The 26,986-nt window shown below is 45.7% G+C and overlaps 1 pseudogene; it reads right to left on the reverse strand.

Moving 5' to 3' along the window:
* Positions 1–384: 384 nt before the first annotated feature.
* On the reverse strand, positions 385–10,695 carry LOC116084161 (annotated as a pseudogene).
* Between the last annotated feature and the right edge of the window lie 16,291 nt (positions 10,696–26,986).

Below are 26,986 nucleotides of genomic sequence, written 5' to 3' on the forward strand. Positions count from 1 at the left end.
ATACATACCAGAATTTTCTGCAAGTATGGCTAAGAAATTTGTTTTGTTTTTTAAAAGGCCCCAGGGAAAATTGTTTTTTTTTTCCAAGAAGCCATTTCTTTTTCTTTTTAAAGATTTATTTATTTATTTTACGTATATGAGCACACACTGTAGCTGCACTGAGCCTTCATCTGGTTGTTGGGAATTGACTTTAGGACCTCTGCTCACTCCGACCCAAAGTACACTGTAGTTATCTTCTCACACACCAGAAAAGGGCGCCAGATCTCATTATAGATGGTTGTGAGCTACCATGTGGTTGCTGGAATTTGAACTCAGGACCTTCGGAAGAGCAGTCAGTGCTCTTATCTGCTGAGCCATCTCACCAGCCCACAAACTGTTTACAGTTTAACTGCCTCTGTCAATTGATCTAGACCTGGACTGAGACCAGGACCTCTGTCAATCCATGGATGCTTGAGACTTTAATCTACCTCAAGAATCACATCTCTGGCTCTTCTCAAGCATAGGACACGACCAGAAGTAGACTGGTTCCAGCTCCCACTCCTGCTCTGGCTCCAGCTCCGACTCCTGCTCCTTGATCAGCTGTAAGATTTGCTCCTATGGGAATGAAATTGGCTATGGGACCTAGAGGAACTCCTGGTCCGAGATCGTGACCTTCTTCTTGACCTGTGCCTTTTGCTTCCTTCAATTAATTCTATTTTTCTCCCATTAATTTCCTTTTCAGGAAGTTTCTCAATAGCACTCTCTAAGTCACAGTAAGAGGCAAACTCAACTGACTTTAGATCGATGTGCATCGCAAAGGTTACTTCTCCAGCTTGTCTCATGAAATCTTTGAGATCTTGCCAGCTGACCCTTGAGGATAAATTCTCAACTATAAGTTGGTTTTCTGTTCTTCCAGGTGGAGCATTTCATCTATCGTTTCGAGGTCTGCAACTACTAAAACGGTCAGAATGTCATCCTCTGCCTCATCCACCTCAAGCCCGAGCCTGAGCCCGAATATGTTCAGTAATAACCCTTTTACTGCAAAGTTCATTTCCATCAAGTTCATAAACAGGATCATCTACATCCCTTGGGTCTTCAAATTCCACAAAACCAAAAGTTCTTTTCAGATCAATATCTCCTATCTGTCCATAACCCTTGAAGAATCTTTCCATATCTTTCTCTGTCATTACTGGATTGAGTCTCCCAATGAACACTCATGATGCTCGCCTAGTGTGTCCCACTGGACAGGGTCTTTGACAACTGAGACCTGGAAAGAGGTCTGTAGCGTGTGATGGAGCTGTCTGCCTCCCTACAGACCCGAACTCACCTCATCTATGTCTCTCCACAACTGACCGAATAGTAGGCTTTTAATAGTCCATAGGAAATAGATGCCCCCACCCCGCTATAGCTACTTGGAAATATTGAGAAAATAGCTTGTAACCAAGCCTTACATTTCAGTCTAAAAGGTACATAAAGAGTTAGAATCACATCAAATTACTACTGCAAATGCTTGCTTTGGTCCTTTTAAATTGAGTTTATTCAGCCCAGTGTTCCTGTGGGGGATGATTTTGTCTCCCAGTGGACAATTGTAAATATATGGGATTTGTCATGATTATGTTAGAGTTACTGGCACTTGAATGAAGAAGTTAGGGTTACTGCTAAACACTCCATAATGCACCAAGCAGCCCTTAAGAATTATGTTGTGTAAAATATCAGCAAGGACAACTGTAGCATCCTGTCAGATGTCAGGTTGAGGCTGGGAAGACAGCTCACCAGCTAAGAGCTCTTGCAGTGCCAAGTATAAGGACCTGAGTTCAAATCCCAGAAACCCAAGGGTTTGGTTTTTTCTTATTTATTTAGGTTTCAAAACAACTGAAGAGATGGCTTTGGAATTAAAAGCATATAATGCTCTTGTAAAAGGCCTGAGTTCAGTTCCCAGCAACCACTTGGGGTAGCTCACAACCATTTTTAATTAAGTTTCTATTATGGTGATTAAAACAAAAACACATAACTGCTAGGTGGTAGTACACACCTTTAATCCAAGCACTCAGGAGGCAAAGACTAGTGAATCTCTCAGTTTAAGGCCAGCCTGGTCTACAGAGTGAGTTCCTGGATAGCCAGGGCTTACACAGAGAAAACCTGTTTTGAAAACAAAACAAAACAAAAAAAAACCACCATGACCAAAAGCAAGCTAGAGAGTATATTAATTTAAATGAGGGTGTCCGTAGGCTCATAGATTTGAATACTTGGTCCCCAATTGGTAGAGACATATGGGAAGGATTAGGAGGTGTGGCCGTGTTAGAGGAGGTGTGTCACTCAGGGCCGACTTTAAGGTTTCAAAATCCCACACCATTCCCAGTTAGCTTGCTTTCTCTCTCTCTCTCTCTCTCTCTCTCTCTCTCTCTCTCTCTCTCTCTCTCTCTCTCTCTCTCTCTCTCTCTCCCCACCCCCTGCCTCATGCTTATGGATTAATATGCAAGTGCTAAAGTACCATACAGGTCGGCTGGCTGCCATGCTCCTTTCCGTGATGGTCATAGACTCACCCTTTGAAACTGTAAGGACCAGTCATCTCTTCTATAAGTTACCTTGGTTGTGGTGCCCTCCAAGGTACCCCCACACCCTTGCATATCAAATCTCTGCAGAGCGAGGCACTTCCTCTCTTGCTGAGGCCAGACAAGGCAGCCCAGCTAGAAGGACATATCCCATGTACAGACAACAGCTTTTGGGACAGCCCCCACTCCAGTTGTTCCAGACCCACATGAAGGTCAAGCTGCACATCTGCTACATATGTGTGGGGAGGCCTAGGTCCAGCCTGTGTACATTCCTTGGTTGGTGGTTCAGTCTTTGAGAGCCCCAAGGGTCCAGGTTAGTCAACTCTATTGGCCTTCCTGTGGAGTTCCTATCTCCTTCAGGCCCTGCAATCTTTCCTCCTCTTCTTCCATAAAAGTCCCTAAGCTCCATCCACTGTTCAGCTGTGAATGTCTGCATTTTTCCGAGTCAGCTGCTGGGTGGAGCCTCTCAGGGCACAGCCATGCTAGACTCCTGTCTGCAAGCATAACAGAGTATTGTTAACCATGTCAGGGATTGGTGCTTACCCATGGGATGGGTCTCAAGTTGGGCCAGTCATTGGTTGGCCATTCCCTCAGTAGCAGCTGAAATTCTTAACCTTGATGGAATTTTATGCTGTTAGGTGTTGCTATAGACAACCCAGCATGTGCCCCTCCATGCTTTGATACACAGCAGTAGAGGCCATTAAGGGAAATCTCCTCTGGTCAAGAGAATGGAATCCCCCTAGCTCTCATGGAGACCTGACACTTGAGCTGCCCGTCAGTCATCTAGCCAGGGGACGACTTTAGCAAGGTGGGCTCATCTCAAGCCATGCTAAGGATGGTAAGTCTACTGGCTTTTCAGAATTGCTCAGAAAGGCATAAGTTGTAATTTCCTCTGTCTCTTTTCTGAACATGCTTTCCCTAATACTTTTGGCTTCCTTGATCTTTCTCTGAAGCACCCTCCCTCCCAATCCCTGCCATGTGGCTGCCTGGCATCACACGACTGACCTCCACTCCAGCTTAACTCAACCTTAACTCAACTGACATGACCCTTCCCCTCTTCTCTCTCCTCCTCCAGTGGAGGTTTGCCTGCCTTGTATTTTAAAACCGAGTCTCATAACCTTTTCCTCAAGCTCCTACTTGAGATCCTTCTTAAATTCTTTCATTGAGACTAAGAGGGGACCCCAATTTCCTCGGTACCAATTACACAGCTAGATTTTGCCTGTGAGCCTGTGATGCCTCTGAGCCGATTTCCACATATGGTGCAGACGTGATTGTGCTTCATCTTTCTGCATAAGAATGTCCATCTGGTCCACCGCCATTTTCGGACAAAATAATCTGAAATTCCACTGAGCTAGCTGTCCGTGTGCTTTCGCTGAGAAATCAGTCAACCACGTATCTGATCTATTGTTAGATCCTATTCTCCGCAGTGACCAGCTTCCCATCTTTCTGACAATACCAGCTTATTTTAATAACTGTAGCTTTATAAGTCCCCAGATCAGATGCCCTACATTTTGGGCTATTTTAGGTATTTTATGTTTCATGTACTATTGGAATAGATTCTTACTGGCTTCTATTATGTAGGGTGTGTAGCTGGAGCTGGGGCAAGCTGAAGCATGCTGCAGACAATACTGAACTCTAGTCCTCAATAGCCCCTGTCCTCACAGACTCTTTCCTTTCTTTCTCCTTGAGCTGCTGCTGGATCACCCCTGGTCAGTGACTCCGACAACAAAAGCGTTTGTCTCTTTGTGTCATTTCTCAGGAGGCCACTGCTACGAGTTGCTGTGGTCTGCCATTTGAAAACCATAGGTTCATACATTTGAGTTGGTTTTGGGTTTGCTTGTTTTTTAAAGTGAGAGAGTACATCAGATACCTGTTCAGCCTTTGTTCATTAGTTTGTTTTGAGACAGGGTCTCATTATTTAGATGAAGCTGGCCTTGAACTCACTGAGATCTGCCTGCCTCTGCCTCGTGAGTGCTAGGACTAAATGCTTACCTAGCTCTCTGCTGTTGACTTAATTTTTATTTTTTCACTAGAAACACAAAAAGATGACATTTCACACGCTCCCTAGAATGCATAAAATTCACCATAGAACTGTTTTCCGCGGAGCAGAAAGAGCTCGGTTGGGAGGAGGCCTGTGGGGAGCTTCTAATGGGTTTTTCAGGGAAATCTATATCTTGGGAAAAATGCAAAATGTCTACACAGCTTGAGCTGTAGACAGATGAGGCCCTGTATTGCTCTTTGGGCCTCTGCCATGTCACTAATGAGGCTACAAGGATAGGAAGTAACAAGAAGCTCCCCCCGTAGACTCTAGAGTCTCCCTGAAGCAAGACTGTCCTCATGTCTTGTCTGTCCCTAGAGAGTCTGTCCCTATGGAGCACACTGGGTCATCCTCCAAGGCCTGGCTAGGTGCTGATGAAAATGAGCAGCAAGGTATGAGTCTACTGGCTGTCCCTCAGAACCTGGTTGGGTACTGAAGGAAATAGGCTACCCTTTGATGTGGTGTGAGACATCCACCAGAGAAGAGCACTTGGACGTGGGTTCAAGCCAACAGAATGTTTTTATTAGCTGGCCTGTAACTGCACTGGGTGTTTGGGACTGGAATACAGTCCTGAGCCTTTCTCCAGGTAAACCTTTAAGCCTAAAAACCACATCCTAAGTTGGCATACCTCAGTTAGCCAGAAGCAGAACTACAGATTAGTCCATCAGGAACTTTTCTTTGGAACTATGGGTTAAGTCTTTGTTCTGGTCATGTCGGGTGTTGCTGCCTATGTGCTGGATTCCAAGGCCCGAATGCTACTTCCATCATGGCCTCATGGTGCTAAGGTCTGAGGACCTGTTTCTAGTGCTGTTCAGCTGTCCTGTATGCCTTAGTGTACCAACATCCTGCCTACTGTCCCAGTAAATGCCTAAGCTACAGACAACGGTGCCCTGGCCACCTACACTGGGAGTGAGACTCTGTGTTAGTCAGCTGTGCTGTCACCATGAGATTCCTGTCAGATTGTTCTGTCTGGAGCACTTTTTCCCACGGTGGTTAAGAAATACAGCTGTGTGACTGTGGTGTGGTGTGTGTGTGTGTATACCATACCATATATTAGCTTATCTTGATGGAAACCCTGAAGGTGGCTTCTTTGGAACCAGAAACAGCTTCATTTCTAGGCCTCAAGATAACAGGTTTATAAGGGTAGATGGTTGGACAAATAAGGCTTTAAAAAGATCAGCTGTTCAAATAGTAAGTGGAGTGCACACAGGGAAGGTGGTATGAGCAGCTTCAGAATCAGGCTCAAGCAGATCACACGGACCGTATTTGTTCTTGTTCTCTGGGCAGGTAGTCCTGGTGTGTGTGTGTAAAAGCAAGTTAAGAGAGCCATGGACAGAGGCTAGAAGAAGTATCCTCCATGGCCTCTGCTTCAGTCCCTGCCTCCAGGTTCCTGTCATGAGTTCCTGCTCCGACTTCTCTCAATGGTGACTAAGCTGTAGGGTGAAATACACCCTTTCCTCCCCAGGTGGCTTTGCTCATGTTGTTCATCACAGCAGTAGGGAGCAAAGAAAGACAAGCATTCCTAATCCGAACGCCTGAAACCCGAGATGGTCCCAAATCCAAAATGTTCTGAATCAGAGTCATAGTAACCCAAAAGGCCAACTGCCCACAGTTAGACTGAGAACTCCTTCCCAACAATCGGGTTTGCAGTAAACGTGTAAAGCCTGGCCCTGGGCTTTGGAGTTTCCAGTATTCTACAATCTCCCAGGTGTGGGATGACTCAGTGAGCTCATCCATGTGCACTTGAAAGGAGTCTCTGTCCCCTCACCTCACTGTCTTCCCGTGGCAGATCCGAAATGTTTGCCAACTTGCTTCTGATTTTAAAAGCTTGAAGAGTTTCCCCCATGTGAATTCTCCCTGAGAATCTGTAACCTGAAAGACCCCCACTTCTCTGACTTGGGGGAGTGGGCAGGGTCAGACTGCAGGAAACAACATCAGGGTTTAATTGCAAACTAGTATTTTTCCTTGGGAACCTGATACATAATACTCCCATTTCAAAATGGTTTCAATCCTCATAATGTTTGATGTGTGAGTTGATTGGCAGATGGATGGAACCATGTTTGTAAAAGATGCACATAGGCTTAGAGGCAAGAATAGGGGTCTTTAGTGCTCTGGGGAACCATAGACTGACATACCATGCACTTAGTGTTCAGTTGGTGCCCACCTGGACAGCTACAGGGAATGACCTCATATTTAACATGGAATGTGTGTGCAGGTATCAAACAAAAACAATGACTGGGTGTGCTGGCACATACCTGAAGGTATATGGGAGGAAGAAGCAGGAAACATCAGGAATTCCAGGTCATCCACTGCCACACTGTGAGTTGAGGCCAGCCTGGTCTACATGAGGTCCTCTATTAAAAGAAGAAGAAAGCAATAATTTTAAGGATGTTTGGGGGGATATAGATTAGCTTGTGACAATTGCGACCCCATGAGTATCCAATAAGGGAATGAATCCCTATGTTTTAGTCGCTTGGGATTGGGAATGAGGTGTGGGAGAGGCACAGAAAAGATATTTTGCTCACAAAACTCTTCAGAAAATCAAAATGATTGAGAACGGCTAAAAAGTATCTTTTTAGTAGCTCCCAGGCCACTCAAAACAGAGGGCCATTTCCCAAGCAATGCACATTCCTTTCAGTTTGCAAGCCAGCCTTAAAAAAGTTGGATCTGGGGCATCACAAGCGGCAGTCTGGACATTTTTGACAATGGAGGAGTGGATTCTTGCTCTCCCTCATAACAGCATAGCTGACATTTTTCCTTCCTTAAGACTTCCGCTCTCCTGACCTTTTCAGCCGACCTTTGGACAGACACTGCGCTGTTTCTTTCACACTTGTCACCTGTTTGCCTCCGGGATGACCTGCTTGAACTTACTTCTCTGAGAATCCCAGGGAGGGGGCTGTCGGTTGGGAAGCGACCACCGGCCAAAGGTGCCAGTGGCATTTCTTCGGTTTCCAGTGTGAACTACAGAGAACAGCAACAGTTTCGTGAGTAACCGTGATTCTATTGTCAGAGGACAGATTAGTGATGTGCATGTTCTTGTCACCTCCTGGCCTTTACTGAGATCTAGAATAGTATTGGCTCTTATCCGTATAACAATGGGCATATTAAAGTGCATGCGGTTGGGTTGGATGGGGCAAGGGCAGGGGGCAGAAGTGGGGTGGAGGGTGGAAGGGGGCAGGGCTCATACAGAAGGCAAGTACAGTTAGTGCTCATTAGAACTTATTTTCTTGAATTAATTTTTTTTCCTTAAACTGGGCTTAATGGTGTATGCTTGTAGTCCCAGCTACTATAAAGGCTGAGGCAGGGGATTTACTTGAGCCTTGGAGTTTAAGACTAGCCATGACAACAGAGCAAAGCCAGATTCCTTGTCCCTGCTTCCCCCAAAAGAGAGGACTTTTTCCTAGTCCTAGGACACATGGAAGTTGTTACACTTGAGTTTTTATGGGAACTTGGAATCACTCATTCACGAGCATGTACGTGGGTCCTAGGAAGAGTTGCCAGACATCATTTCAGGCTCATTATCTGGAGACCCTTGTGACCCCAGAAAGAGCAAAAATGACTTGTGATGCAAACACTGAAGAATGAGCAGGAACTTCCTATGTGGTAGCAAAGAGGGCTCCCCATAGGACTAAGCCGTAGAGCCAGGGGAATGATTTTGTAGTGGCAGAAACAAGCCACAATCCTTTCCGCCCTGATCACAAGGGTTCTGTGGCTTGTCACTGCGGGCTGCCCTCTGTCCAGATTCATATAAGGAGACCAGTTACTGGCTTAGGGCTCACCCTCCTAACTACATCTTAACTAATTACCTCTGCAGCATCCCTATTTCCAAATGAAGACGGCCCTTAAATTACTGGGGTTTAGGGCTTCCACATGTGTCGTGTAGCAGATACAGTTCAGCCCTCAGCAGCTAAGCAGGCCTCCTAGGCATCCCCTTGGAAGGCTGTCTGCCATAGAGAAGAAACATGAATCTTCGCTTTAGCTGCCAAACTTGTCCGTTACCCTTCCATTGCAGTGGGGACTCGTCAGTGGGTTGGAAGGAGGGGAGATCTCTCTCGGGGTGTATCAGACTTGATGATCCCTGTATACTCTGCTGCTGTGGTTAAGGCAGACATCGTGGTATGAGCAGATGGTACAGCAAGGACTTTTGCTTTAATCGAAGCCGGGAAGGTGAGGGGAGTGTGTAAGAAAGAGAGGAGACACACTCAGGGGGAGGGGGAGGGACAGGGACAGAAACAGAGACAATCAGAAAGACAGAGACAGACACACACACACACACACACACACACACACACACACACGGGCTGGGGGTGGCAGACAGACTAATGTTTCTAACAACCATTGTAGCTGGGCTTTAGCTACTCTGTGGGTTCTTTTTTCTTCCACCCCTCCCCACCTTTTTCTGCCCTTTCAACCCCCTAACACTAACTATAGGAGAACAAAGGAGAGAAGGGAAAGGGGGCGATGTTATTGTTAGGCTACTCCCTGATGATTAGGGGCACAGAGTTCATTGGAGCGAGTTTGATCTTTGCTGTCAGGTTATCTAATTTTTTTTTTCTCGTTGTTGTTCCTTCTTTGTGCATGAGTACTTAACAAACTGCCACCAGCAACCCACCCCCTCTCTCAGCGACCTAGCACGAATATACCCTCTGAAGAGTCCCCAGAATTCCAAATATCAAACAATCGCAGAAACCATCTACAGCTGGCAAAATCACGCCCCTGCTAAAGCACAAGGCAAATCATAGTCAGCTGCTGCGGACAGTCTGAAGCAGCCCCATAGCCCACGCCTGGGATTAAAATGAAACATATCCCCACAATATCTCTTGTGTTTCTCAAAGAAACCACAATTCTCACTACAGTCATCTTTAGGGGAATACCTAACTTCTTCTCCCTGTCCTGCCTCCTAATGTGTCAACCACCTGATAGCAATGTCACACAAGGATAAGCAAGTTTCATCTCATGGGCTTTGGTGATCCAGACCACGGTTCCTGAAGAGATGGCTCAGAGGTTAGGAACCCTTCCAGAGGAACCAGGTTTGAGACCCGGCACCCACATGGCAACTAACAATTGCCTGCGACTCTAGTCAGCTTCCTTGCTGAGTCATCTTGATGGCCCCTGAATACTGTTTGTAACAGGGGACACCCATGTCTCCATGCAATCTATAACAGCAGATGGGACCAGTTACATCTTGTTCATGTTGTCTGTGGGTTTATGCTTGTTTGCTTTTGTTTTGTTGTTGTTGTTTTGTTTTGTTTTGTAATTCATTTCTAAGAGACCTAGCTGTAGGTTATGTTTAATTTGTTGTGGCTTTTGTTTTTTGAGTCACGGTCTCGATCCTTGGCTGGCCTGGATTTCCTATGTAGACAAGGTTGGACTCTAAATCATAAAGATCTGCCTGCCTTTGCTTGAGTGCTGGGATTAAAGGCATATGCCACCACACCTGGCTTTGTTATAAAATAGTTTTAAATGTCATAAGCAGCATGGCTATTAACTTTTCTTTTAAGAGAACATCACAAGATATAATCTCCCTTGTTTTCTCCTATAAGTAGAATGACTACCACTTTATAATTAGAATAAATATCATTAATAAAGGTGCTTCTCTGAAGTCAGATTTTATTTCAAAAAATAAAATTGTAATGGAACAACCCTGCAGAACAGGACTAAAATGTTCTGTTGTTTGGAGTTTCTAGAAACCCCAGCAGACTCAAGGTTCCTTACAGCTAAGGAAGCTAGAAGGAAGCTCCCTGTGTGTAGGCAAAGTGACGTTAACATCATCATATTAGCAATGCTGCTGTCAATCAACGTCCATATTGTTGGTGGAGGTGGGAAGTGGAAGCAGGAACGACTGCTTTGCTTTTCAGTCCTTCTCTGAGGTTTTCCAGCCAGGCAGAGTCAATGTTCAGACCCGTTTCCCTGCATCGTGTGATGGGTGGATTCCGGCTTGCTCTGTGGGAAACCCACCTAAGAACACTGAGGCCCACCAACAGCCAGGCCTGACCTGCTCCCGATAGCTTCTCCCTCTCAACCCGAAACCAACCCGCTTTGGAGTGTTTGGTTCTGTTTCTAATGCTCAGACCTTTAGCTTCATCATGGCTACTGTTCATTTAAAAACGTACCAGTGCAGTACATTGCCACGAAGTTCCTGGATCGATTCTGTCCCGTGGGCTGGGAAGGCATATGCCACTTCCTGAAAGCTTTTTACTTTAACCTAATAAAACATTTTACAATCCTTAAGCAATAAATACGTATTTATGAGCACATTTAAAAGCGCGAGATGGAAAATGTTGATCTATATATTGAAACAATTGATATTTATTCTCAGCATAGAAATAAGTCTTTTATCTTAAATAACCCCCCACCAGTTGTAATCGATCTAGAATCTCCAAACTGAAGTTGCGTAAGAACCACTTCAAATTTTAAGCTCTGAAAATAAATTCAAAGTTTAACTTCACAGCTCTCCAGACCCACAAACCTTATTTCCTTCAATGGCCACAAGGGGGAGCTGGTTAACCTCAAACGAAATGGGTGTAAATTATTGGAGTAAATTTTTCAAATTGGAAATTGGAGTAAATTATTCAAATAATACGGCCTAGAAATTTTAAGACCCAATAAAATAAATATGTGGTGTGTCCAAAGAGAGAAGCAAAGTGATAGAAGAGAGAAGTGGGAGGCATTTAAGAAGGTGACCATTGCCGTGACCCACTGTCGGAGAATACGTAATCTTGGACCTCCAGGCTTGCTGATTTAGAAAGCGCTTTTTTTTTCCCTTTTTTCCGAGACAGGGTTTCTCTGTGTAGCCCTGGCTGTCCTGGAACTCACTCTGTAGACCAGGCTGGCCTCGAACGCAGAAATCTGCCTGCCTCTACCTCCCAAATGGATTAAAGGCTGGGATTAAAGGCATGGGCCACCACTGCTCGGCTCAAAAGCGCTTTTCTTTAAGCTCGAGCAATGTTGTCAGCTGATCCAGTATCTTCCAGTTGGCCTTCAGGTCCGAGGGCTTTTCCTCCCACTGTTTACAGGCTGTCTTCCTGCAGGTGAGCTGTTCCGGCGGAGTCACTATTGCCTCCACCCAGCACTGGGACGTAGTTCACACAGTTGTGCTCAGAGACCACGTGTGTAGCCGTTCCGGAAATGGGTCCTCTGGGAGTTGGCCCAGATCGGCACCTGTCTGCCAAGGAGCCAGGGGAGTCGTGTTTGGTTGGGGTGGGAGTTGCCCTCTTATGGTCATTCACATGGCTGTGTGGGTTTTCTTTCCTCTTTGTCTTTTTATAGCAACACCGAATAGCAAGCTTCTTGGTGGACATGTAGCCCACGTTTCGCAAGGTCCCGGGTCCCATTTCCAGCACCATAAAACCATAAAAACTAAGGCATTAGAATTTTTAGAGCTTGAGAAATCTGTGAGCAGAAGAATGTCAAAATAACCACCACACTGTTTGACACCACCAAACGGAATGAAACTGCTCAGAATATAGATTTCCTAAAATGTGATAAAAATGAAAGCTAGATGCAATAAAAAAAAAAAATAGCAGACAGATAGACAGACAGACAGACAGACAAGCAGGCAGGCAGGCAGGCAGAGAAAGGCAGCCAAGCAGAGAGGTAGGCAGCAGCCAACTCCGACAGACAGACAGACAGACAGACAGACAGACAGACAGACAGACAGACAGGGAAAGGCAGCCTTTCCGTTAAGGAGTTATGCTCGGGGGACTTAAATGTCCACAGTCCCGTGGCAAAAAGCACATCCGTAACCAAAGTGTGAGCGGAGCCTTCCTTTGCTTGTTCACTTCCGGGGTAAACGGCCAGCCCACCAGCTCGAACTGTGACCAGGGAACAGTGGTCAGAATGGCAGGCGCTCCTAAAAGCCACATGGGCAGCCTCGTCTTTGAGGCTCTAGACACAAGGGGACGTAGAAACACTAGCGGAAGCCTGGGCACCACCCTGGGACAAGAGGACAGGAAATTGCTTCGGCAACCTGAACTCCCTGCCCACTGAACTGTTTTAGAAACTGAGGCTGTGAGGAACTTCAGGTTGGCAAGGACTAGATCTAATGTTTCCAGCATTAGCTATTATAATCGGGAGGCTTTATACGTTCTTTTTAATTCCTTAAAAAAATAGTAATCTCATTATACAACGTACAGACTTTTATAAAAATAACTGTGTTTTCCCGAGCCAAAGTATTGCATAAGAAGGGCGCGTTTTTTTGGAGTGCTGCAGATCTTTTCGGTGTAGGCCGTAATGGAAGACAGCTGAGTCTCCTATCAGCTCTAGGCTTAATTGGAATCTGCTGAAATATGTTGTCTTGGTTGTAGCTGATGAAGAAAATCTGGCCTCACCCAGATATGTAAGTGGAAAAGGAGGCACACTTAAGCCGTCTTTTAGATAATGGCGGCTTTGTCTGAGCCCCTTCATAAATGGAGTTTAAGATCTTTGAAGGGGCCTGGGAGATGGTTCAGCAACTCAGAACACTGGCTGCTCTGGTGGAGGGACTGAGCTGGGCTCCCAAAACTTGAATGGTGGCTCCGAACTGCTAGGAACTGTCCTCACATGACCCGATGCCCTCTTCTGGCTTCCTCAGACACCCAGAGGCACAGGCACACACACACAGACATACATACATGCACATTTTTAAAAGTTGATTGCCATGTGGAATCTGATGACATCGGGATGTTCGAGGTGGTGGCAAGTTTTAGGCGTGGTTTGAGGTCACCCTGCTTGAGGCTCACACATGGGGGGTCACAGTGATGACTGAGACACCAGGACCTTCGAAGCCTCGCCATGCCCACTCCTCGCCTGGTGTCTACACCCTTGGTGCTCTGGTCAGAGGCAAATCCCACCTCTTCCATGAATGGTTCTCTCACCACCTTAAGCCTCAGGAGTAGCTTTGCTTTCTCATATCTAGCAATGTGGCTGTCAATAGTTTAGTTAGCACTGAACTTCAGATGCCATCAACTTTAGATTATTTTCTAGAAAAAGTGTCTAGGGATCTGTTTAGGTCCTTGAAGAGTTTCTTGAATAAATTTTTGTTTTTCCCCACAAGAAGCAAAAGTGAAAATTATGTTTCCCAATCTAGGGTTCATGGATAAATTTGTCAGGGTGTGTGCACACCCAGAAACTGTAAATATAATTGTGGCTATCTGTGCCTAAAGTATTTTTCCTCTATGTTATTAATTCTCTCATTCCTCTCTCAGAGCTAAAAACAACCAAGCCACATTCCTGGCAGCTATACTCATATTGGTCTTTGGAGGATTGTAAAGCACAGATTTGCTAGATATGATCTGAAAAGCCAGCAGATGGATGCTCTGGACACTCCAGTCTCTGGCCTAAGAGCCTATCTGACCTCCCTCAGCTGTGCCAATGGGCTATCCTCTCCTTTATGTTCACGGTGGAATTCTAACTACCTGGTCACTTCAGCAAAGGTGACCTGCCTGGGAGACAACCTTTCATCTAGTCTGCCCTGTGAAAATACCTGACTAGTTTTCTAAATAAGGGAAGCTGGACAGATGTCTTACAGACGGTACCCAACTTAAGATGAGACGACATTCTCGTCTGCAGAAGTGACACATAGTACTACTGGTATAGTAGAAATTGTTAGAGTTTTAAATCTGATCTTTTCCTGGCTTGGATATATACAGTCTAATCCCCTCTCATTATGCCAGGCCACTGTGGCAGCAGCAGCTCCAGGCAGTGCCAGGATCCTGAGGGTACATGGTTGATCGTCTCCAGTGTGTTGTGCTCTGAAGTCTGCTGTACATTAGAGCATGCCATAAAGTCTCAGCCTTGGGAGCATACAGGAGCCCTTGGCAGGAGCATGCCGGCTTCTCACTTCACTCGTAGCTAATAAGGATTCGTGAATTCCCACTTTAGAATCAAGGAACATAGTACTGACAAGTTGGGTAAAATCGGGGCCTCTGCCTTTCACCCACAACTTGTAATGAGACCCTCGGCTAAAGGGTGAGCCCTCAAATTCAGAGGCAGTAGCTCCTGTGGGTAAAATGGTGCCCCCTAATACTAGAAGAAAAATAGTGGTGATGATTACGGTCCTGCCTCCATTTCCACACACCCTTTATGAGAGACAATAACAAATGCTATTGTCTATAGCACATGAACAAGGAGAAGGCATGGAAACTCTATTCTGCTCTGTCGTTCTGTAGTTTGGCACCATTTCCTCCTCTGTCCCCTGCAAACAATAAATAAAAGACTGGCTAATGTGTGATGCCAACAGGGCTCTGACCCTGGGGAGGCAGCCTTGGGAAGGACACAGCATTGCTGTCCTCCTACTGTGGTGGGGTATATTTGCATTCTTTGCGAAGGCTTGATCCTTGTGTGTGGCCCATGGAGTTCTGGAGATGGAGCCCCTAGAAAAGCCATTAGTGATTCCATTCTCAGAGACATTAGCGGAGTTCTCAGGGGAGAGCCCCAGCTGGTTCACACAGGAGTGAGTTGTGAGAGAACAAGCTCTCCCATGGTGCCACACAGTGTGATGTCATTTCCACAGACTGAACAGTCTTGGCTTTGGGCCCTCATGAGGACAAACAGAATAAACCATTTTCCTTGCTGGGCCTGGCATGGTGGGCATGGCTTTAATCCATGCAGGAGGCAGAGGCAGGAGGATCTCTGTGCCTGTTCTATATTAGTAAGCCCCTGGATGGCTAGAGCTACCTAGCGAGACTTTATCTTTAAAAAAGAAAAGAAGAAGAAGGAGGAGGAAGAGGAGGAGGAAAGAAAGCAGGCAGGCAGCCAAACAAGCAAGCAAAAATTAAAAAAAAAAAAAGAAAACTTTTTTATGAAGTACCCAGTTCTTGGAATTTTGTTTTAGCAACAACGACAACAACAACAACAAAATGGCTTATAGATAAAGGAATTGTACATAACACAAACTTTCATTTTTCAAGTCAGAAGACTTGAACCTCTGAGAATATGGAAGGTTAAGTCCTGAAAGTGGCAGGTGGCTGAGCCAAGACAACTCCAAGTCATTTTTTTTGTTGTTGTTGTTTGTTTGTTTTTGAGACAGGGTTTCTCTGTGTAGCCCTGGCTGCCCTAGATCTCACTCTGTAGACCAGGCTGGCCTAAGACTCAGAAATCTGCCTGCCTCTGCCTCCCAAGTGCTGGGATTAAAGGCGTGTGCCACCACCACCCAGCTGGTCTACAGAGTGAGTTCCAGGACAGCCAGGGCTATACAGAGAAACCCTGTCTCAAAAAAACAAAACAAAACAAAACAAAACAAACAAACGACTCCAAGTCTTAGTCACAGTATATCGAGTAGTAATTAGAGTACTGGACAGAGAAACTGATCCTACTACCCAGAAGCCGGGTGCAAACCCACCTCTCTGTTCTACAGCCCCGAGAGAGTTGGAAAGGCAGATAGCATTGAGAGCCTGCGGCCTCTGGAAGACAGGCACAGATGCTGCCATCTGGCCCAGTGAAAGAAGACACAAAGACACAAAGCCAGGCAAGCACCCACTGTGTAAAGTCCCCTCTAGATGAGGAGGAAGTGCCTGAAGGAACTCCAGCCAAGGTTTCTCTACTGTGGCTACAAATTGTACCAAGTGAGAGAAAGGACCCTCTGGGCTTTGAACTTCAAACCCTGCATTGTTCATATTGTTTCTCTCTGGATTTGGGCCGTTCTTATCATTCCTGTCCTGGCTAAGCTTTCATTTTTAATTTGGCACAACCTAGAGTCTCCGGAGGAAGAAGGAACCTAGCTGAGGAGCTGCCCAGAGCAGACTGGCCGTAGCCATGTCTATGAGAGGCTGTGCTGATAGATGATTAACCTGGAGGGCCCAGCCCGCTGTGTGTAGCAGGCCATCTAGGGTGTCTAAGAAAGCTGAGGGTAAGCTGGTAAACAGTGTTTTGTTGTGTTTCTGCTTTAGTTCCTCCTTGAGTCCCTGCCCTGGCCTCCCTCAGTGACAGACCTGCAAGTGTAAACTAAATAAAGCCTTTCTTCTCCAAGTTCCCTTGGTCAATGTTTTATCACAATGGGGGGGGGGCGGTGAGGGCAGAGGAGGGAGGCCACACAGGAACAACTCCTTTTATGGAACTTCCCCCTATTTTGGAGGTTAGGCTGTGGTAGGCCAATCACAAGCAACTCTTCAGAAGAGAATATGGTATAAATGAAGATGCTGTAGTGTGATCTACCAGGAAGCCTCGAGACAGTCCTGCAAGTAGAGATGGTGACTCAGTCCTGGAGAATCATGGGAAGCCACTGTGGACATAAGCAAACATACAAAATATACCCTGCCCTCAGCCTGTGCCATGTTCTAAAGAGTAGGGTTAAAATGGCTGAAGTCTGTCCACTTAGCTTGATTCAAGCCCCAAACCATACCACAAAATTCCTCAAGCCATGCTAGAGGTCCTGAAAAGGTTGTTTACTGTAATAAACAGAGCACATTCCCTTTCTACACTCACCTGGCAAATCAAGATTACATGTGTTACTACTACTATTGGTCTTTTAAATAGGATAGTTTACCTGAACTTTGGAGATAGTCTCTCTCTCTCTCTCTCTCTCTCTCTCTCTCTCTCTCTCTCTCTCTCTTTCTCTATATGTGTGTGTGTGTGTGTGTGCATGCAAGTATGGGCACTTATGTGTGTGGCTGTGGTTAGTTGACTAATGTAACACCTGGGAACATACTACATACTATGCCTACATTTGAGACCAATGTCTCAGCTTCAGAATCTCACATGCAAATAGCCGTGGTATCAAAAGTGTCATACAAAACTAAGCCAACAAATCCGTGGCAGCTTCAACAGATAGTTAAAGTTGTTGGAGATGCTGACTGTGATGGTTTGTGTATGCTTGGCCCAGAGAGTGGCACTATTAGGAGGTGTGGCCTTTTTGGAGTAGGTGTGTCACTGTGTGTGTGGGCTTTAAGACCCTCACTCATCCTAGCTGCCTGGAAGTCTGTATTCTGCTAGCAGCCTTCAAATGAAGATGTAGAACTCTCAGCTCTGCCTGTACCATGTCTGCCTGCATGCTGCCAAGCTCCCACCTTGATGGCAATGGACTGAACCTCTGAACCTTGTAAGCCAACCCCAATTAAATGTTGTCATTTATAACAGTTGCCTTGGTCATGGTGTCTGCTCACAGCAGTAAAACCTTAACTAAGACACTGACAAACTTACTTGGACTAAGAATCATGGTGGTGATAAGAAACACTCTGTTCTTACTCTCTCTGTTCTCCTTGTCTCCATAACTCCTATTTTCTTGTCTCCAATTTGGATAGAAGAATGTGCATCAGAGCATAGAGGAGATAGGGGTGTGAAGGAAGAGCACATGGCAGGCTAGGGTGTGACGTTCATTCCCAGTCCATCAAAGAGAAGGTCACATCACACTGTGCCTCAAAGGGAGAAGTCCCCAGGCTTCTTCTGGGCTGAGAAGAGGACGGAGAGAATCTGTGACCGGGAGCTGCTTCACAAGGCTCGTCAGCATCAGGAGCTAAAATCCAGGCTTGGGGTCCTCCGCCCACAGCCAGAGCCTTTCATGATGCCTTGCTCCTGGTCACACCTGGCACACTGAGACAGACTCTGTCACATAGGAGGTAGATGGCAGTCTCTAGGGCTAGAGGGACAGGTGCTGACAATTCATGGCATAGCCTGTGTACGTAAGGGCGAGTGTCAGCTGTAGAGCATCAGTATGGATCACGAGACAATGCAGCATTCAGAAGATACCAACTGTGTGACTCCTCCTACATCTCGGGGATGCTGTTTTGGTCCCAAAGGTTGATGGGTAAGCACCGTTGGTTTCAGTGGGAATTTTAAGTTCTAACTGGCGATCGAGAGATGAAGGGAAAAGAAACTCTTACTGCGTGGGTGTGGAGGACTGAGGTTGGAGAGGGAGGACCCTCTATCTACGTCGGTGTGGAGGACTGAGGTTGGAGAGGGAGGACCCTCCAGCTGCTTTCTAGGTGCATGCTGGGGTTTCCAGTCCCACAGCAGAGCAGCTTGCTCGATGAAGCTGAAAGCCCCTAGACAATTTTGACCAGAGACAAATGTGTGGTTCTACACATGCCCCTAACTTGTCATGAATCAGCTGCAGGGACAGAAATCCTTTAAATGTACCATGTGTGTAATTAATAATATAATTTGAGGAGCTTGATCAATGAACATCCCTTGGAGAGCCTGCCCCAGCTAGCCAGCAGGGTGGCTGAGAGTGAGCCCTCTTCATTGGTTCAGGCTCACAAGGTTGGGAACAGGTATAAAGAAACACAACCTTAAACTTACACACACAAGAAAAAGTTTATGCAGCTCAGTGGTCATGCACCCAAAGAAGCCCAAAACAAAACAAAAACAAAAACTAACAAGCTCCCCTACCCCCCCCCCAAAAAAAAAGAAAACCGTGGCCCTTCAGGAGTCTCCTACAGCTTAGGTTATAAGTTCAAGGCATTGGCACTGCTTTGACAGCTGATAGAATGGTGCAGGTCTTATGTGAATCTGTCTCTGGGAAAAGATCAGTTGGAGCAGATCACAGAGCCGCTGATGAAGTATCTCATCATCAACATCAATGCCATTCAACCGGATGGAGCGCTCCTTGCAGGCTCATGGCCAGGTTGTCTCTGGATATGAGTGTAGTGTTGTCTCTCCTTCAGCCCTGCATTTCCTCTCCCTATTCAGTACTACATCACTCTCCTGGCATAACCACCTTACACGGGCATGAGCTTTGGTGGTGACAGATATGAGAAGTTATATGCCAAGGGTAAGGTGGGGGACAGGAGGGAGAATGAGTCCTTATATGGAGGGTGCCTGTTGGAGTCCCACAAGCCCTGTATTAAAAGTTTGGTTAGTGTTCAGCCTAGGACCCCTGGGAAATGGTGGAACCTTACAGATGTGGAGCCTCATGGGATGTTTTAAGTCATTGGAAGCATGTCCTCGAAAGGGATTGTGGGGAGCTGGGCTCTTTCCTTCAATCTCGGTGGGTGGCTCCTTCCCTTACATTCTCAATACGATGGGTGGCTCTGTCCATGTGGTACACCTCTGCACAACTTGCAGGAAACTGAGTCTCTTAGAAAGTCTCCTTCCAGCAAGGCCTCCTTTGCTGTATTTATCACCTTGCACAGGGCCCATGTGATTCTTGCAGCTTCCTTAGCTGCCTGAGCTTTGAAGTTCCATGTGTGTCCAGAGTTGTATGGGTCTGTTTCCTCCATGTAGGACGAGAGTTTTCAATTTGGAGGAACCAGCCACAAAGCAAGACATCAAAAAGAGAGACCCCCTGTCCCCATCTCCCAGGTTCTGGGCTTGCAAGCACACATGCCCGTGTGAAGACGTGTTTGCATTCCTCCATGCTTAAACCCAGAGTCTTAGGATTGTCATCACTATGATCATCAGTGGAGAAGAAAAGAACATTTTCATTCTTATTTATGTGCATGGCTGTTTTGTCTGTTTTGTTATGTGCATGGCCTGGTGCCCATGGAGACCATGAGAAGACACTGGCTCCTGTGGAGCTGGAGTTAGAGATGGTCGCAGTCAGTGTCCTGGGAATTAAATCCTGGCCTCTGTGAGAGCAGCCAGAGCTTTTAACCTCTCACAGCCCCAGGAGCATGGATATTTGGAAAAATAGGGTCCTCCTTGAATTCATCCTCAAGTTTCGTGCCTCTTATAACTTTAATGGGTTAAGTGAGCATTCTTTCAAAATAGAGAAAGGGCAAAATACTGTGTGACTACAGCTCATAGTGAAAGGTCAAATTTTTTGCAATCCAGTTTCGTAATTCTGTGCTAACTCACAACACACTGGGATCTTCCAAGAAATAGCTTCCTGACAGACTTGAGGACCACACACAGAACAGAGAGCTACCCCTCCAGGCAAGGGCAGCAAGGAAGACAGTGGGGGCATTTTAACGCCACCCCACCCTAGGGACACAGAAGCATGCACGTTTTGTTTTTCCTGTTTGAGTGGCAGCGCAGATAGAAGTTAATAGATTGTTATTGTGCATTTACCTTTAATCTGGACAGCCCAGCCTGTCCACTCACTCTCCACAGTAGGAATTCTAAGCTTGCCTGTGCAGGTGACACCAGGCAACATTGAACCAGGGCAGGTTCACGGGGCTGATCTGCCTGCTCCCTGCCTACATTGCCTGGGCCTCTCGTAATCCCAAATCTCTCTTCCCTCCACTATTCCTTTGATTTTTCCTCCTTGAACTTATTTTCTAAAACTAAAACTCAAGGCTGTTGAGTGTGTGAGCTTCTCCTGTCCGTGGTATTTCCGGCTTCATCCACACCTACCAGGTGCCCTCCCTGTGGGACCTTCAGAGGCCTTTCTTGGCATATTCTCTAGGAATCTGCAACTGAAAAATTGTCTCCTTTTAATAACTGACCTATTTACTGTTATCAAAGGAGATTTACAACTCTCTTCCAGAAAGCCCAGAGCTGGATTTAACATTCAGCCATGGCCTTTGGACCACCCTAAAGATGTTTTCCCTTCCCATGATGAGGTTCTTCACATTTATTCTATCTTGTGCCAAAGTTTATTGGAAACATGATCCTTTGAATAAGTGTTTTATTAATGAATTTTTAAAATTAGCATACAAAGTTCTAGGTTTTGGTGTGACGTTTTATGCAGACATAGCATTGTCCTTTGTTCATCTAAGCACCACCCCCCCTCTTGTTCTTCTTCTCCCTTTTCCAGGCCTCCATGTCCCAAACAAAGCCATAAGATTACTAAACTGAAAGCTGAGTGTGGTGGGATACACTATAACCCCAGCACTCAGGAGGCTGAGGCGAGAAGACTGCCCTAAGTTTAAGGTCAGTCTGGGCTACAGAATGAACCTTGTCTCAAACAAACAAACACACACACACACACACACACACACACACACACACGACATGCACATACACATGCATGCACACACATATACCACACATGCACATGTATGTGCATACGCATGCATACATGCACACATATGTGCACACATGCACACATGTGCATAAACATGCACACACGCACATGTATGCACATGCACGCACACACCACACATGCACACACATGCACGCACACATGCATGCACACACACCACACATGTACACGCGTGTGCATACACACGCACACACATGCATGCACGCATGCACGCACACACACCACACATGCACACACATGTGCATACACATGCACACATGCACATGCATGCACACACACCACATATGCACGTATACATACATGCACACACCACAGATACACACACATACACACATAATCGAACCAGGTAGACCATACAATACACATTATTTTTGTTGTTTTAAGCACTGCAAGTGCTAATGCTTCAGAGCAAATGTCCTTATAGAAGAAATCTGGTAGTGAGATGACACTGTGGCAGTACCAGGCTTATGACACAGAGCAGTGAAACTAAACCAACAGACAAGGAAAGCTCACAGTTGGATGGAAGGACACTAAGGTTTAATGTGAGTTTCTGAGTCTCTCTAAGCAGTTCATGTAAAATGTCTTGGGAGAAGATTGTCTTTGTACTTCACAGAGAAAAATCAAAAAACAGAGCCACAGTGTTCCTGTGACTCAGGAGGGACTCCAGCAGGCAAATATGGACCCTGGTCCTTGGACCGTCTCCCAAGGTGGTGCTGGGGAGTCCTGCCTTTAGTCAGAGAGACTATATAACCAGAACATGCACAGGCCGATGGATTCCAGGCTGGGCTCATTTTCATTTGTTTTTTAAAAAGCATTTTTTGATTGAGTGTAAGTGTGTAGGTGTTTGGTCTGCCTGTATGTCTTGCAGCATATGCATCCCTGGTGCCCAGAGGCTGGAAGAGTCTGTCAGGTCCCTGACACTGGTGTTACAGGTGGTTGTGAGCCACCATGTGGATACTGGGACTCAAAGCCTGGTCCTCTGGGAGAGCAGCCAGTGCTTTGAGCCATTGAACCATCTCTAGCCCTTGAGTTTCCTCTTCTTACTCTATAAAATGGGGCCACAGTCCTCATGCCCACTGAGCAGCCCAGAAAAGGAAACCATATGACTTATCAGAGAAATGAGCCAAGTGCCTCAAGTTTCCCCTGAGATTTGAACATACCTTGTAAGAAGACGAATCGGAGCAGTTTCTATCATAGTGAATCCTGTGCACAACTCTGTACTAGATCTTAAATAATGATTAAAAAAAAAAAAACAAAGCATCCGTAGGTTATTACATATATGCAGAGACATTCATACCTTGCTAGTGTTCAACTCCCTTGATTTCCCCAGCCTGCAAACTCATGTGCTAACATTTAGATTAAGAAAGAGACTCCAGAAGCTCTCCTTCTGTCCCCCCCTACTCACAACTCGCCACTAGAGGGCATCCGCTATCCTATATCCACTAACATCCTATGAATAAGCTGTGCCTGGTCTGTAATTTACGCAAATGGAGGCATGCAGTTTGTACCATTTACGCAAGGTACACCATGACACGTGCAGAGCAATAGCTTGTTCGTCCTTTGGCTCTATAGGTGCCCATCGACGATATTTCAGTTCTTCATCCCAACACTGATGGGATTTGCATTTGCAGAGTGCGGACTCTGTAGCTGTGCCACTGAGGAGTGCTCGTGTGTGTGCCTTCTACTATTCAATCTGTACTGCCGACTGGAAGACATGAATGCTGCTCAGCTTCAGTCCATCCTGTCTATACTCAGGGGAGTGTAGGTGGCCCTCGACCCCAACAAGCAGTACGGAAAATCTCTTTTCTTTGGGTTTGGAGTCTCCAGAGGAATGGGAGCAACAGAATATAAACATACAGTTTATGCATTTCTGCATAGACATAAAGAAGGAGATCCATTTGGAGAGACTGGCTGATACTATTGTAAAAGTTATAAGGCCCCAGGATCTCCTCTCCATAAGCTAGAGAACCAGAGAACCAGGAAAACTGGTGATATGCTCAGTCCACACCCTAAAGTCTGAGAACAGGGAAGCCAGAACCACGGGGCCAAGAACTAGAGCCTAAGGGCAGGCCCAGAGCGCCCAGCTACCTGGCTTCCTTCTACCCTCTTGGTCACTGTGAGTTTTGTTGCTGCTGTCTTGTCTTCACCAAAGTCACTCTACCTTGTGCTCTTTTGTCCTGACTTGGCCCTTGATTGATTGGATGGTGCTTACACTAGGGAGAGGTGACCTCCTTTGCTCAGTCCGGTGTTCAAACACCGGTCCCTCCTGCAAACACCCTCACAGACATACCCGGAAATAAATAGCAGTTAGTTACCTGCTGACTGGGCATCCCTTAGCACAGCAGGGTGATACGTAAATTCCCTCTCACACATCACATGCCTCATTGTTCTTTTTATTTGCAATCCCTGATGACTGACAGACCTACTGCACAATTAACCTTACATTAGGTCATTTAGATAAATTAAAGCACTTGTCTATACCAACAAAGTAGGCTCAAACACATGGAGCATCAGAAATGTAAACAGAACTTAACAGCATAGATATAATGAAGGCTTTCAATATTCTTATTGAAGAATTCAAATGAATTAACCTCAAATAATCAAAGACAAATAGAATTTAAGATAGTCTTACCTTATGCAAAAATATGTATGAAATTTGCATCACAATGTTGAAAATAATCCTTATTTTTTGTCTTTTAAAAGATAAATTTTATAGCATATAGTCAAAAACTTGATGATAGCTGGGCAGTGGTGGCACACACCTTTAATCCCAGCACTTGGGAGGCAGAGGCAGGTGGATTTCTGAGTCTTAGGCCAGCCTGGTCTACAGAGTGAGTTCCAGGACAGCCAGGGCTACACAGAGATACCCTGTCTCGAAAAACCAAAACCAAAACCAAAACCAAAACACACCAACTTGATAATAAAGAGCATTTCAGAGAGTTTAAGAAAGTAGGTTTTAGAGTCATCGGTCTCTTACCACTCCCCTCTCAAACAGATGAATCATATAAAGGTTCTATACTTAGAAAACAAAGTACATTCGTTAAATGTTCCTGAGCAAACAGGAAGCCAAGGCTAAAGTGTGTCATTTAGCAAGCAAGAGAAAATAGCTCATCAGTTAAGAGCACGAGCTGCTCGTGCAAAGGACCAGGGATTGGTTCCCAGCACCCACACAGTGACTCCAGGGTACCCAATGCCCTCTTCTGGCAGTGACACATAGGTGGTGCACACACACACACACACACACACACACACACACACACACACACAGGAGTCCTCATACAGACTTACAGCATATACAAAAAGTTGTATTTAGAGGAAATAGCTTCAAACACTGTCTTTAGTATAATAGAAAATTTAAAATGCAAGTTAGAATTCATCTTAAGAAACTAGAAGACAAAAAAAAGAGAAAGAAAGAAAGACAAGGAAAGAGAAAGAAAGAGAGAGAGAGAGAGAGAGAGAGAGAAAGACAAAGAGAGAAAGGGGAAAAGGGATTTAAGACAAGGGAAGCAATTAAACAATCAAGTTGACAAAAAGTGAAACAGGCATGGGGCTAAGTCCTCAGCTATTTAAATTTAGGGTTCAGGCTAGGAAATGTCTGAGTTCTAACCCGGAACATGATGAGGAGCCTAAAACTCTTGACTCTACAGTTGTTGATTTCCTTTGCTGTAAAATATCAGTAGCAGCAGCAATAGCAATGACAACGAGGGGCCCTGTAAACCCTCATGAAGGATACTAATGAGGGACACTTAAAATGTGCATCCTATAGCTCAAATTAGGCAATATTGTACAGTATAAAGAGGTCTCTTTGGAAAGTCTACTGTACATACGTGTATACAGTTGGTTCCAGAGCTCCCAAACACACCACGACCCAGAGACTGAAGTGTTCCTTGGGTGAAATGGCATCATATGTGCATAGACCCAGCAGGCATCCTCTTACACTTGGCATCTTCTCTAGGCAGTCTGGAATTTCCAACACAATGTAAACGTTGCATAAATGGTTACTGGACTATTTTGGTCAAGAAGTAATGACAGGAGTTGGTGGAAATGTTTCAGTATGCCTTAGTTAGAGTTTCATTGCTGTGAAGAGACACCATGACCAAGGTGACTCTTATAAAGGACAACATTTAACTGAAGCTGGCTTACAGGTTCAGAGGTTCAGTCCACTATCCTCATGGCAGGAAGCATGGCAGTGTCCAGGAAGGAAGGAGTGGCACTGAAGGAGCTGAGAGTTCTACATCTTGTTCCAAAGGCAAACAAGAGAAGACTGGCTCTTCCACACTGGGCAGAGCTTCAAAGCCCACCCCCACAGTGACACACTTCCTCCAACGAGGCCATAATTCCTTCAATAAAGCCACACCTCCAAATAGTGCAACTCCCTGGGCCGCACATATTCAAACCACCACATAGTACAAACAGAATTTTTTTAAAAAAAATATTTGCACTGTCTGATTGGTTGAATTCAAAGACGCAGAATCCAACTGTACTGTATATTTACCAAGTTCAGAATATTACACACCGTTGCAGGGAGGGCAGAGAACCTGTTTGTCATGGAGGCCTTCACCCAACATGTGTAAATACTTTGGAGTTCCTTTACTGTGCCACCAGCATATGGTACCTTCAGGAGCTTCCACAAACCAGGCAGGGACAGATCCCATGACCTCGTTTGTGGACATTCCCAGCCTTTCTATAGAAATTCATGGATTGACATTACTTATGTTCGTCCAAGGAACTGTCTGAATTAAGGAAGTAAAATGTGACTAAGCAATAGGTGGCCCACGGTTGTTACAGAAAACCAAAGTCCTCCAGCTCAGAGGGCTCTGGTTCCTTGAAATCTGATAATGCTGAAAAGTCACTTCCCCAGAAGCACTGCTCGGCCAGTTCTCCAAAAAGGAAAAAGAAATAGAAAGGTTAGCAAAGAAAAGAAAAGTTAAACAAAAAGTTTAGAAACCCCAAAAAAGCCCATTCTAAAAGAGCTGATGCCAAAACAAAACCAAACCAAAGGAGACACATCCTGGTGCCTTCTGCTGTGTAGGCTCAGAGGATGGCTCTGACCCAGGAATGATCTTTCAGGGGCCGCTGTCCCTGAAGGAAGCCAGCAGCCAAGACAGAAGGAAAGAGCCCAGCTGGTGTCCGGCCAGAGGCCAGAACAGCGCCAGGGCACGGGGTGGGAGCTGCCAGGGCTTAGCCTTGGGCAGGAATCCAGAAGAGATGAGGTCATTTTGTGACCTGTGTCCCAGCCAGGAGTTTGGATGCAAAGAGGGTTATCTGCGAACTTTCTCACTGTCTTCTGCAACTTGCTTTCAGCTCAGAGCCAGAACTCTGTCAGAGTCTGGGCAACGGCGGCCAGTGTGCCATGGGGCACTGCCTTAGAGGCAGCTGCAGCCATTACACAACGCTCAGGTACTAAAACAGGGGCAAGTATGGACTATTTCCCTATCACAGTATGCCTATCTTATTCTCCAAAATGTGCTGTTTTCTGACTTTTGTGCTGAAGCACAAAGACTCTGCTGCTGTTGCGTGTTTTTTCCTCTAGAACATTCTTACCTGAGTATGTGTTGTGAGCTAAGCCAGGTTCTA

This window comes from Mastomys coucha, unplaced genomic scaffold, assembly GCF_008632895.1.
Source record: "Mastomys coucha isolate ucsf_1 unplaced genomic scaffold, UCSF_Mcou_1 pScaffold9, whole genome shotgun sequence".
Taxonomy (NCBI): domain Eukaryota; kingdom Metazoa; phylum Chordata; class Mammalia; order Rodentia; family Muridae; genus Mastomys; species Mastomys coucha.